Consider the following 13,696-nt stretch of genomic DNA (forward strand, 5'->3'; position numbering starts at 1 on the left):
TGTGGAAAATCAAGAGTCAACGGGACAAAGGGAGCCAGCCGAAGACATCTGGGTAAGTACAGACGTGTGCTCCCATACTTTAACTATTGTCAGTAAGTGGTGCTCAAGAGCAGGAAATTGACATGTACAAGTCATATGAGAAAAATAAAATACAGCCTTTTAAAAATGTAATAAAAATCACCACTTATTTATACATGTGTGTTGGTGAGCCTTTGTGGGACCCTTCCCTCTGCATCTATTCTGTTGTTTTGCTTTGCATGGTTTTCAGGAGGGGTGAATGTGGGAGTGGTTCAAATGAGCAACTGGGCCCCATTCAGACCTGCGAACATGGCGAAAGAGCGATGCAGAATTGACCCTTTTTCTGTTGGACAGGTAGGTGCCTCAAAAAGGGTGGGACAAGCTAATAGGATGCAAGCATGCTAGCGCAATGGTAATCGGCAGTTAGCACGCTAGCACAATGATAACCATGATGCTGTCGAGTGTTAGCTCGGCGGGGTGGACGTGTTCTTTCACGAGAGAGTGAGAGTGAGCTTCTGGTGACGAAGAGCCCAGAGAGGTGTACTACGAAGCACGTTCAACATACCCAGGCTTTTTTTGGGTAAGCTGGCTCAACAAAGCCTCAAGCACCAGCTAGAGATAACGGGTATTACGTAAGGTGGTTATGAAGTTTCTCTGTTAACCCAGGCTTTCTGTTTCAGGCTCTGTGCGCGCTCACAGAAAAAGGGGCGTTTTACGAGTCATTTGACGCTTCTTCCACACAATAAGGAGCATTCATCAGCTGTCTGCTTCAGTCAGACTGTTTAAATAAGAAGCGATGATGAAAATACAAAAAATGATTACGTTAAAAACTGACACTGCTGCTGCAAAAAGGCATGAGAATGCTGCAGAAATGTATTCTTTTACCTAAATATGTAATATACGTAAATATGTAAATTAATGTACCGGTATTTATTTTACTTCAGAAAACACTATCCGTGCCTATTTCAAATTTAACAACTACCTAAAGTACAATTCTTAAAGTGAAGCTGAAACGGCATTTCGAGAGTATCTAGCTTCCGTATCGTGACGTATTTCCGAGTGAAACAGGACGTGCAGGTGGGACATATCATTAGAGGGATTTGATTTGATCGTTGAGAAGTGGGCGTAGACAGACGTTCTCTACAGCGCAGTAGCTAGCTAACTGACCGAGCATATTTGGTGCTCTGCAGCTAAATGTTGCAGATTGATTGGTTGAAATTGTTTGGTGCTAACTTACGTAAGTACGTGTGAAATTTTGTTTTACTGGAAGAAAAAATGATCGGATTTTGATATAAGAATAAGAAGAAATGGATTTGGATTATGCCTATATTGTCAAATAGATGCACAATATTACCGGGGATGTGATCTAAAAGGATTCAAATGAAATTTTTCATTTCACCTCGACTTTAAATTTTAACAACACATGATTTCAGCAGTATTAGGAACTAATATTACTTCAAAGGAACGGCAGTTAGTTCGGAAAATTTCACTTCGTGAAAAAAGCAAGGAAATGACTTTAGCATTTGCCCAAATAGAATTCAAATGAATGAATGAATTTAATTTAATCTGTGATAAATACCGACAGACTCATCAATTTTATCATCTGTGTTTTAGCTGCAAAACCAGCCGTGTGAAACAGACTTGGCAGGAAATTAGGACCAAACATAAAAAAGTAATACAGTGTCCTTAGATGCTGAGTCCTCATCGTTCTTACTGTTGCTGGAATTTAAAGTGTTAATTTTACCTGAAGCAAACAGGTAAAAACGAGAAGAGGGAGACTGGAGGGGTGTCATATTATATTCATCACTACCTCGTGCATAGATTCTGTGATGCATACAGTGTGTGCTACTGTACCTGCACGGCTTCGTTCTGTGTCTTTACATGTGTAACGTTACGTTCCACAAGTTTCCTAACACACATAAACTCAGCTGAGGATCTGTATTACCCGCGGAGAACTTCATCAGGGCGGCCCCTCACAGCCGATTTTAAGCTGAAACTCTGAACATAACCTGGTACCGACCAGGTTAGCTTTGCAGAGTACGTTATCATGGTGATTTAGGCAGGTTAAAAGAGAGCCAGCTTCGTGACAATGAAAACACTGGGTTTAGGCTCAACAGACTCTAATCTCGCTTCGTAGTACACCCCTCAGCAGGGGCCCAGATTGAATGTGTTGTTGACAAAATGCAAGGAAAAATCCTACTCATTATACCTTTAAATGACTGCTTATAATAAACAATGAATGTCAGATGAATTTTGTTCTTATCTTTTTTCTTCTATACAACCAAAGCTAAAAAGTTATCTCAGTGATTACTGCATTAGAAATGATGATAGTCTTGTGCCACAAATGAATTAAAATCTGTCACTAGATTTCAATAGATACAGAGTTATTAACAAAGTACTTGTAAACAGTGCACAAGTTATATGAAATACGTACATATTTAAATCAATTAATCTGTCAATCAATCATTTTTTTTTATAGCACTAAATCACAACCAAAGTTATCTCAAGACGCACTACAAAAAGAGCAGGGGTCCGTTTCAGAAAGGTGGTTCAACAAAGCCTCAGTCTAACCCCGGACTGTGGCTTGATTAACCCTGAGCTGAAAGTCGCTGGCTTTACAGAACAGCTGATCTGAGTTAGTTCAATCAACTCTGAGAAGGGTCAGCCGGAGCTTAGTGCGCTCAGCTGCAAAAGAGAGAGAAGCGGCCTGGGAAGAAACTGCGTCTCGAGTGAACGCGTAACTTTGAACTGGTCTATTTACTTAATACTTAATCACGACTGGAAGCTAAAATTTATATTAATTTAGGAGCAATCCAGCGGGAGAAAAACATACATGGAAGCAGTTAAAAATAAAATACAAGGACATCACTCAAAGGTGCGGCTCAGGCAGAACAGGCTCATGGCTGAACCTCACTTCAATCAGATTTAACAGATTAAATATAATTCAGTGGCTGTTTTAATGTGCATTAGCTTTATCCCTAACATAATGCTGATTTCACATACATGATGTCATCTCACCGAAATCCTGTTTAGTTGATTAAACTGAATTGTGTTAGTTTTGTGCTCTAGGCAGTGGTGGTGGAAAATCTACAAATGATGACTTTGACATGAATTTGTCTGTTGATTATTTAGTTATAAATATTATTTGCAAAGGGATCAGAGCACCACAGAGACACAACATTTTTTTTTAAATCGGTAACTCCAGCAGAACCAGACTCATGTTGAACAGCCATCTGCCTCGACTGGATGGGCCGAAAATGGGATAGAAGGAGATGCAGGAGCAAAGAGAGCAACAACAACATATGTTCTTGTTACAACAAAAACAACAACAACAACAACAGATAATACATACTGATGGTTACAGTGCCAATTACAGTGGTACAAAAGTGTAAAAAGGTTTTGTTTCTATGACAAAAATTAGTTTTAATTAGTACAGAGCAAATAACAAGCTTACAACGCGTAGCAAGAAAGCCAGTCGTGGTTCTGTTTTGATCCCCGAAAGCAACTGAAGGTCTCTCCATGATTCAACGCCCTGCCGATGTTGCCTCTAGTTTTCCTAGTCGGTCACATTCCTGTTTGGTCAGACAGGCTTCACTAGATAAAACTTTTTTGTTTTTTATTATTGTGTGTTCTTTGTGTTGGTGTTGTGGGTGCCGGTCATTTGTTAGCATTATCCATCTCCATTTCACAGCTTGCGTTGTTTCCTGTTGCACACTGTTGACTGTAGGGGCGGAGAATGAGAAAAAAACGTCCCGAGTGCTTTCCATATAAATCAGCCCACGGGTTGTTAGAGGCAATGGAAGAAGTTGGGGAAGGTCTCAATCTTTCGGTTCCTCTACTATCCCTTCACACATTGGCAATAAAAAAATTATATTTCATTAATGAATATTTGTAAAATCTTACATATAGCCCCCATTAGTGTTGTAATCATCTGTTTTGTGATTCTGTATTGATTCTTAAAAGCACTTGTATTGATTTTTAATCCATAGTTTCAAACCAAAAATGTGTGTTTAAACCCCCGAGTGCTGGACAGCAGTGTTGTAATGCTTCTTCTTCCACTCCATCGTTACAACACAAAATGAGAGAACAGGAAAAAAGCAATATAAGTGACGGGCATGTTAGGTCATTTCCAAACTGCAGTACTTCAAGTAGGCTACCTCCAAGTTGGACCTCCACAGGGAGGCGCCCAGGAGGCATCCTAATCAGGTGCCTGAACCAACGTTTGTCCAACATACCCCTCTCCTCAGACCACCATGCCCAGATGCATACCTCTAACTCAGCAGTATGCTCTTGTCGTGGGTCTGTGCTTGCTGGCACTTTTCTTCAAATTATTATCATCATTAATAAATAGATGTTTTTCACTGCAACCGTTGTTTATACTCCAGCTCAACAGACTCCAGCAGCTTTCTGAATCATTCTCCAAATTAACAGGAGCATATTTCCTGTCCCCATTTCCTAATGAGCCGGCTAATCCACTCTGCTAGCAAATCAGGTGATGAGAGATCGCCTGTGTTTCTACGTGTGCTTATCAGTCCCCATGACAGCTAGCAGGGTGCTACTTTACACATCTATCTTGATTTCATGGGAACTTTAAGAAATGGTGTATCATTTAATCACTTATTTTATGTTATGAAAGTTTAATGTTACATTGCTTGTACTGTTCTCTCTTCTTTCTTTACTTCATCAAAATATTTCCAAACATCACTGCTGGCCGTGATTCTGCCTGTCATGTTAGATCCAGTCACGTCTGACTGAAAACACTGACCATTAAGATCTGAGTTTTTATGTATGGATCTGTTAGAATGTTCATAGATAGAAATTACAGCCAAAAATTCACATTCACACCTACGTTCAATTTGGACTGCAGGTGGAATCTGGAGGTGACGGCTAACCACTACTCCACTGTGCCCTCTGGCCCTTTCCTTCATCACTTACAGCTCCGGAAAACGTTAAGAGACCACTGCAAAAATATGTTATTTACTACTATTTATAGGCTTGTGTTTGTGTTCAATGAACTTTTGTTTTATTGTAAACAACATTTCTCCAACTTCCAATCAAATATTCTTTGGGTGATTTATTTGCAGAAAAAGGCGACTGGTTAAAAAAAAGATGTTTTTCAGACGTCGAATAATGCAAAGAAAACAATTTCATGTTCCTGTTTAAACAGCAGAATGTTTTAACTGAGGAAGAGTTAAGAGATCTATATCTGGTGGAATAACCTGGTTTAAAATCACAGCTCTCATGCACCTCTGCATGCTCTCCTCCAGTCAGTCATAGTGCTGCTGGGTGACGTGAGGCCGCTCTTGGAGCAGCTCGTCTTTGTTCGATGGCTTGTGACCATCCAGCTTCCTCTTGATCACATTCAGGAGGTTTTAATGGGGTTCAGATCTGGGTTGGGCTGGCCATGACATGAACAGAGAGATGCTGATTTAAGGAACATTTGGAGTGGACTCTTAATTTTGTCCAGAGTAACTAGGGTCCCTGTGTGAAGTCATACTTACATACAAACTTTTCTCCTACAATGCAATGTGCGAAGGAAATGGAAGAAAGCTGCAGCAGCAAAACATGTAAAGGCAAAGGAACAACTTTATTATCACCCTCTTGTTCATGTCAGTGTATGAAGTTCATTTATATAGTTTATATACAGCAAAAACTGTATACTAAGATGACTACTATATCGTACATACTGAATGCCAGCATTGACCATCCTTTTTTTGTCTGAAGTTCCCCAGTAACCTTGTCAGACTCAAGTGTCTCTTTATCAGCTCAAGAGCCTTTTCATGAATCCTCCTGCCATGTTCCAAATGTCTTCATTTGATCTGATAAGGTAGAAGTTATGTAACACTGTTACCTTTTCAAAGTGGACACAAACACAGTTTTTTTAATTACACTTAATAAAGACAGTTTGGTCGAGTTTCCTACTGTTTCCACTTGAAGAGGCTCTTTCAACCTTTTAAGCATCCCTTGAAACTGACTTCAACAGTTTATCAAGAACGCTTCTCTGTTCAAGACAGGATTTCACTGTGGATGACCACACTGATGTTCAGGCGCTCTAGTCATTGACTGTGTATAAGAATTGGCACATTGGCACATTGACGTCACCCATTTGTTTGTGGAAGGCAGTGTTCATGCAAAAGGTGGATCTGGAGAGGAGTTAGTCTATGTCCAAGGCGAATCCCGACTCCTGCACAGGCCGCAGCAAATAAATCAATATATGAGAAACAGAAATAATGAGCTAACATGCCAGGTGTGGGGAGCACAGACACCGATTCCTGCTATTTCATGCATATATGGTACATGAACATAAATGATATAACTCTACATTTTCGCTCACTAGTGCACAGATTTCTTAGATGCTCTGTTAGTACATTCAGCAGCACAGGAAGCCGCATTTCTGATATTTTCATGAACAATTCTCCAAAAGGATCCAACACCAAAAACACAGACAGACCCTAACAGACAGAACCAACCTGTCACCCAAAGCGAACGTGTTTTTAATTATGCATAACTTTATGGGGTGAATTCACAAAGAATGCGGCCGCTGATAGCACCATAAATTGCGCATCATTTGCCCCTGCTATCTGCTCCGTCTCAAGGTCCGATTCACAAAGCAAAGTGCACTGATGATATTCAACCGAAAACACGCCCACGTTTCACAGAGCCGTGTAGTTTGCTCTTGTTGTGTGTCTGATTGTGGAGAGAAGCTCTTTTAATAATTTATTGTAAAGTCCAGACTCGACAGGTGTTTACTAGTTTAACTACTCGATCGGAGCTTTCTTTTTTAAACGAGCGTAGCAGCAGCAGCTCGTCTGTAATAATCCCCGTCATGCGTAACGGCTTCAAAGTGTGCCCGTGCGCTGGGGTTGAGCCTCGCACAGCCCCGGACTGATTGGTCTCCTGATTATAGTAATAATGTCAAAATATTATAAACAGATTGTTTTTAAAGACAAATACATGTTTTGGTCACACAAAAGGTGAACAAAAGGTATAAAGTCAGAGCATGACAGCACTTATAATACTGCACCACAGTTACCACCAGCTCTCTGCAGACGGTAATATTTTCACTATAACTGTGCTGTGCTGTTAGCGCTGCCGTTTGTGAATTAGGCACTTTTTGCGACGAAGTATATTTGCATAGAAAGGGGACAAATTTGCATAATGACTCATTTAAATTCGCACGAACAGCACTGGAGCACAGAGACGCTGTTTGCCCTGCAGCACACTTTGGGGTGCATTCAACCCTCTGCAGGTGCTTGGAGAATGAGGCGGAGTCTTTTTGTGTCATTTGCACAAACGTTGCGGGCGCCAAAGCCGTGCAATCCTTTCGTGAGGAAGTCTTGATATGATTTTAATGGGTGAGTTATATGTGCAAGTTAACTCCTGCACACTGTCCAACTTGCAGAAAATGCATTTATTTGCTTGCAATGTTTCAGTGCTCGACCTTCATCGGGCACTGTGATTACTTGACTGGTTAATTGACTGGGGGTCAATAAAGGATTATATTATCTTATCTTAACTTCAAGTGCAGCCAGCTTGTCCTCCTGGCAAAGAATCACAGCTGTATTTGAGTATTTAGTACTGCAGTGTAATTTCAGTGAGTATGCCACTGAGATTGTTGGTTGTAACTTGCAGGAATGAAACGAGTGTCCCTTTAGTGGAAACAGCATTTATTACTCACTTGCTTGTTTCTCCTGTCATTGGGTAGTTATACATTATTTACTTGTTTGTATACGGTATTTGTATGTGGTGCAGATGTTTTAGCATGTGTGTGGCCTGTGTTTGTAATACCTTATGGTGGTAAAATAAAAAAGGCACCACAGTGTCAGTCAGTGGTTAAAATGTACCAGCAGAGGGCATGAGTCAATCAGACAAGTTAACAGCTGTGATTTATTCTCCTCTTCAATCAATCCACCAATCAGCTCAGTGCCGACGCAGGTCAGCTTCCGGCTGAATTCATTCTCTGCGTGAATGTTAAGAAGCTGTTTGTTAACGGGAACACAGAGATAGATTAGGGTGTTTTGTTTTGACCTTGTAGGATGACACTGAGGAAAACCCCTGCCATGTCTGCTTTCTCTCCATGCTATTGTTGTCGTTCTGTTTAATTTCCCTTTTCTAAGTGGTTTGTTGTGGTTGCAGCCGGGCTTGGTCAAGGACAGAATGGGAGACACTGAATGCAGGCTGTTTAGCACAAAATCTTACTATTCTTCCCGTCTTATTGTGAAATATTAAAGCCCTTGCCTCTCACCTGTGCACAGCTCTCCTCTGTGGTATGGATAAACCAATTAGCTGAGTATAAAGGTTGTGACTGTGCCTCGCAGGAGGAAGACAGGCCTTTGTTTGGGATATAACATCTTTTTATTGGTGAGGCCAGAGATGGGATCAGTGGTATTTGGTAACGTTCTCACTAGTATGTGGCGATTTATCTGTAAAATTGTTAGCGTCAAACTGAAATAAGATAAAGGTTAATTAATGTTAAACATAGGTCAAAATTTGAGCGAGACACATTACATAGACTGTATGTAGGAGATGGACGTAGCCTCAGCTGATGAATGAAGTGAAGCTGATGCGAGGGTGCCTTAAACATGGAGGTGTCTTCCTCATGGCCACGAGGACGCGCCTCCACTGGTTCAATCCAAACATTCAAATATGATTGTATAGAAGTCTAGAAGAAAAACAATACGACTGGCTGGGAGTCAAATTGAGTTTTAGGTTTACAAGACGATTTATAATCACAACAATACTCTAAGGTATCTCTTTTGAAACTATTAAAAAGCCTTGATTGTCACCGCATGGATATGCTAAACCTAAACCAAACATCAAGTCTTCTTTACAGAGTCAAATATAAAAACCCTTCAGAGGGAGTTAAAAGGTTAAAAAACAGGGCGATGCTGTGAAGACAAAGGGATTTTAATCATTTAAGATAAAGTTTCTCTGAGTTTACCTGTGATTTTTAAACTAAGCAGCCCTACTCTCACATTGATGATGAAAGGTTGTGTGTCGTCACAAAGGTTAAGATGCTGTGCTTTGTGATGAGCATTTGTAACACCTGCTGTGCATCAACATATGCCTGTAGTGCACATCGAATACATCTTGCAGAGAGAAGAACCAGGTTGTCCTGTTTCAGGGAGCGGAGGTCATAAAGTAGCTGCCTCCTGGAGAGGAAAGCACGAACGCAGTTAAACTCTGATGGTTTCAATCAAAAGCTGCATCAGTTCATTTTTGAAGACCCTTATTTGACACCAGACAGTGGGCTGGAGCAGGTGAAGAGCAATGTTAGTATTCAATTTGAATTACATTTTCTGCCACTTGATGACTGGGAAGTCTGATATGTAAGGCATGACGCCCGACGACGTGTCCTTTATCAGGTTTTATGGCTGACATGGAGGCTGAACAGTCCGGCTCGCTGCCTGTGACTATGATACTGACCTGTGCTGCTGAGCACTTCAGTCTTACAGGACTGACAGGAATGGACAGCCTGGGAGCATTAAGACAGAACAGTAAGGAAAGGTTAGCACACGGTAAGTTATCAGGTAACGCAGCTACTTCATTATAAAGATGTATCTGTAGCTCACCTTACCTGTGACATAAATCTTCCTTATTTATGCTTGTGAAATAAATACTATAATGAAAACCTACAGTTCTCAGAAAGTCTTTCAATACAACCGCTGAACAAGATATTTGTCACTTGTACCACTTTTTATGGAGCTGCAGAGTTTTGCAAGAATTCTATTTGACAATTTTTAAAACCTCTGTTATTTTCCTTACTCAGTGTTTCATTTAATCTGATAAAAATTTAACACCATAGAACGAAGTTGCATAAAAAACTGTTGCATGTCGAGGTGATCACGGGTTCTTAATATTTCAGTCATTTTAAGCAGCAGGATAGTTAATGTTACTTCCACTTCCAAGAGAGTGAAGCTAATCAAAAAGGATCAACCAGCTCAGATTGTGAAATCTAACGTAGCATCATCACACTGTGAACATTAGAAGTCGTCCTCCTGGAGCTTTCACCCAGATTGATTGCAGAGCTATCTTTTTTTATCCACAAAGATCCTGCCGCTGCAGCAGAAAGTGGTTGTCAGTGTGGGGGTACAAAATGAACAAAACATAAATGATGAAGTCAAAACACGAGGCGGGCCGTAGCCCTTCCCCTTTATTTATTGTACAAATATATCTGGGCGACAGAGACAGAGCTTGTCTGATGCCGGGGCTCTGCTGACCTGTAGCCACAGCACACTTGCAAAACAAAATCGTGCCAGAGACAAACAGCAGATAGGCCATATTTCTCTGCCCCGGTGACAGAGGGCCCGACTCAGTAGGGGCCTCCTGCTCCAGTCAGCGTGGCTTTTTTTCTGGCCCGTGCTCCCTAATAGCAGGATGAGCAGATATAGGCTAATCGAGGACCTTGCAGTGAGGTCAGGGGTGAAACAGATTGATAGATAGAAGTTATCTCCCTGCATGCGCCTTCTGCTGAGCAAACAGTCTAATGGCAGAGATGTGCTGTGCAAGTTTTTTCAGAGGCGGGGGAACGTTGTCAGGGACAGGGCACGAGTTCACCACGTTTACTAATCAGTGCATCAAACTAAAGTTCCACCATCTACTACCTCTGTGTGCTCACAAACTTTAAGTTATAATGTGGAAACAACAAGGTTGCTAGATGTTAGGTTTTCTTGTTTCATATGTCAGTAAAAACTTTTAAATATTTAAATCCTCATATCATACGACGAGTCAGCAGGAAATCTATGAGCAACACATGAATTCATTCAAAGTTTCTTGCAATTACTTCACAATGTTTCTGCATAATATGACATCATGTCTGTCATGTCATACTTACAGAGCATATGTTGAGGGGACGTTCATTTGAATTTTCCTTGTTGGACTGCAGGCTAAATTACAGGGTTTAACTGATTATTTCAATAAAATCTACAAGATTAAATGTAGACTTTAACCTTTTATTTGTGTTTAAATCGTCTTTTTCAAATCTTTCTGTCTTCATAAGTGTTTTGTTTTTTCTGTAGAAAATCAAACTGAAGGAGCTCATTCAGCCTTGTCTCCCGGTGGAGAGTCACCAGCAGGGGGTGCAAAATATTAGAAATGTTCCAGATCTCAACAGCTTCATATTTCATTATCTTTTTGCCTTTACTGTCAACTTACAAACAGATAATTACATTTTAGTGCAAATGTCTAATGGGGGAACTTATAAACACTTGGGTTGAGCCAATAATCAGCCAGAGGGCTGTGGACGAGTGAAAGGGACTGTGGAAACAGAGTAAAGTGTTGGAAGACCTGAATTTGATCCTTAATAGATCGAAGGTGACTGAATCTGTCCTCAGATCCAGGACGACAGCCAATCGACCCGTCACAAGCAGGAGTTTGAACAAATGATGTCATTTACTTCAGCCAAGGAATGTCCCGTCTCTCGATCAGTCTAGCACTGTCGGCTATCAGTCATTCCAGATACTTTTAAACCCCTTTATACACTGATTCACTGTGTATGCTCCTCCATCTGCTCATACAATAATAATTACAGTGTTTAAGTGAATTGAGAATAGACAGTAATTAAGAGGTCAATCCTCTAAACAAGGTGGAACCTGATTAAGACACTATTTACAGCAATTTAAGGGTCAGTGGGTATTCAGCCCTGCATGTGTAAAATGTGATGAAGACATTTTAAGGTAGCGATGGTTAATAAATCGTATAATGCCAATATGTTTCTGTATTCATTGACCAGGTCTCAGTGTCTAATTGTGGCACTCCTCACCTCCTCGTGGACAGTCAGGAGTTTCACCAAGAAGATGAGGAGGATGAGCAGCAGAGAGAAAAGCCTCCGCAGAGACTGACTGTCCAAAAAGGGCAGGCACGGAGGTGAAGGTTTCCTGTCTTTAGAATAGTACAGGGGTCTTTAGCAGTGGGCCCTCAGCTTTGTTCGTGTTTCCACCCACTGCTTCCTGTCACAGCTAACAATAGATGGTTTGACTTTCCAGAGTGCTTACCCAAGCAAAGTGTCCTGTCAGGATCAATTAATATCAGTACGTATGTATTTCATTCTGCTGAAACACTGAATTCAGCCTACACATACATCAGAATGAAACAGACCATTGTTTCAATCAGCAGAGTAAAAATAAACTGACGAGCCGTAAATATCGACTGTAGGTCTCCATGAATAAATGCAGCTATAGTGCAAACAATCATACATGCACACTACCTATTTGGTTGTTTGTCTGATTACAGCCAAACTAGGGGGCGCTGTGTCATCACATGGTATCAAACAATGTTACACTGTTACATTTAGCAGACACTTTTGTCCAGGGCGTCATACCTGAGAGTGAATACAACACAAGCAACGATCAGGACAGGAGGGAACGAAGTCAGGAAGGGCCAACGAACGTGAGGACGTCCGGGCCCATTTCGTTCTCGCTAACAACAGCTAACATTAGCATTTGACCACTTTGATTGCAGTGCACAACAAGATAGGCGTCCATTTATTCAATAATTCTGTTACCACACTGGTGTAGTAATAGATCAAACTATAATAACCTTGTGTAGTGAATGTGTTGGATTAGACGCACAGTAACTTCCATAAGACATTGTCAGGAGGCCAGGTTGGGTTGGTTGTCAGAGCTGTGTGTATCAGTATAGATTTTATATCTATAATGAATTGTTATAAATACGCAGTAATAAAAGCTATAATTTTTCAAAACTGGAAATTGCTTTATTTTTTTCTCAATACAAAGGATACTTCAAACTAATCATGAACCACAATCACGGTTTAAAGGTAATTAGCCTTGATGAGGATTAAAGAGCAGCTGATTGTTTTTGTTTCAAAACTTTTCAGGTGTCTCTGCTTAGAAAACTAAACTGTTGCAAAGTGTTTTTAATATGCTGTATATTTAATTTAATCATTATTATTATTATTTTACTGACACCATGTTGATGATGGACAACCAACCCTGAAGGTTGTCACAAAGTGTGTAATAATGGAAAAGAAGGGTTAAACGTTAATGTGGTATGACTCATGTAAGATGTGTCAATGCAGGAACCAGAGCATGTGACATGATGTTAAAGGCCGACTTTGCCTTTGAAAACATTTCAACAGACATGGGACCTCCAATTCTCTCTCTCTCTCTCTCTCTCTCTCTCTCTCTCTCTGCTTCGGTGACTTGTATTTCTGGATTTTTTTATCTGTTAATTTTTCATATTTTTTAGCTTTAATCCTTCCTGCTGAACGATTATCTCCCGGAAGGCCGGAGCTTTACTGTGACACACTCAGGTGTTTGTGTCATTTCACGTCTCCTGCTGTTACCGAATATGTCGGAATACTGAATATTATTTTAATAACATTTTTATTTATATTTTATTTTACATTTAACAAATGTACCGAGAGAAAGAGAAAGAGAGGCAGGCATGGACAGAATTTCAGACACCTGGTCATGTGATCATGAAGGCTGATGTAAATCTGTACGGTCTAAGGTTTATCAGTGAAGTGTATGAACTACAGCAGCCTGCAGTGACAGCCGCAGTGATAGTGCATCGGTTTGTTGCCATACCTTGCCATACATGAACATATCAATAATGAGCAAATAACGCGAGATTAGAAATAGCTAACAAACCGGGTCTCCCCTGATGCTATTTATTGTCCTGATAACAGTAGCTATAATAATAATTATGACTGTTAATA

The sequence above is a fragment of the Semicossyphus pulcher genome, unplaced genomic scaffold (genome assembly GCF_022749685.1).
Source record: "Semicossyphus pulcher isolate SPU_LCO1_2020_fin unplaced genomic scaffold, fSemPul1.0.p SCAF_6, whole genome shotgun sequence".
Taxonomy (NCBI): Eukaryota; Metazoa; Chordata; class Actinopteri; order Labriformes; family Labridae; genus Semicossyphus; species Semicossyphus pulcher.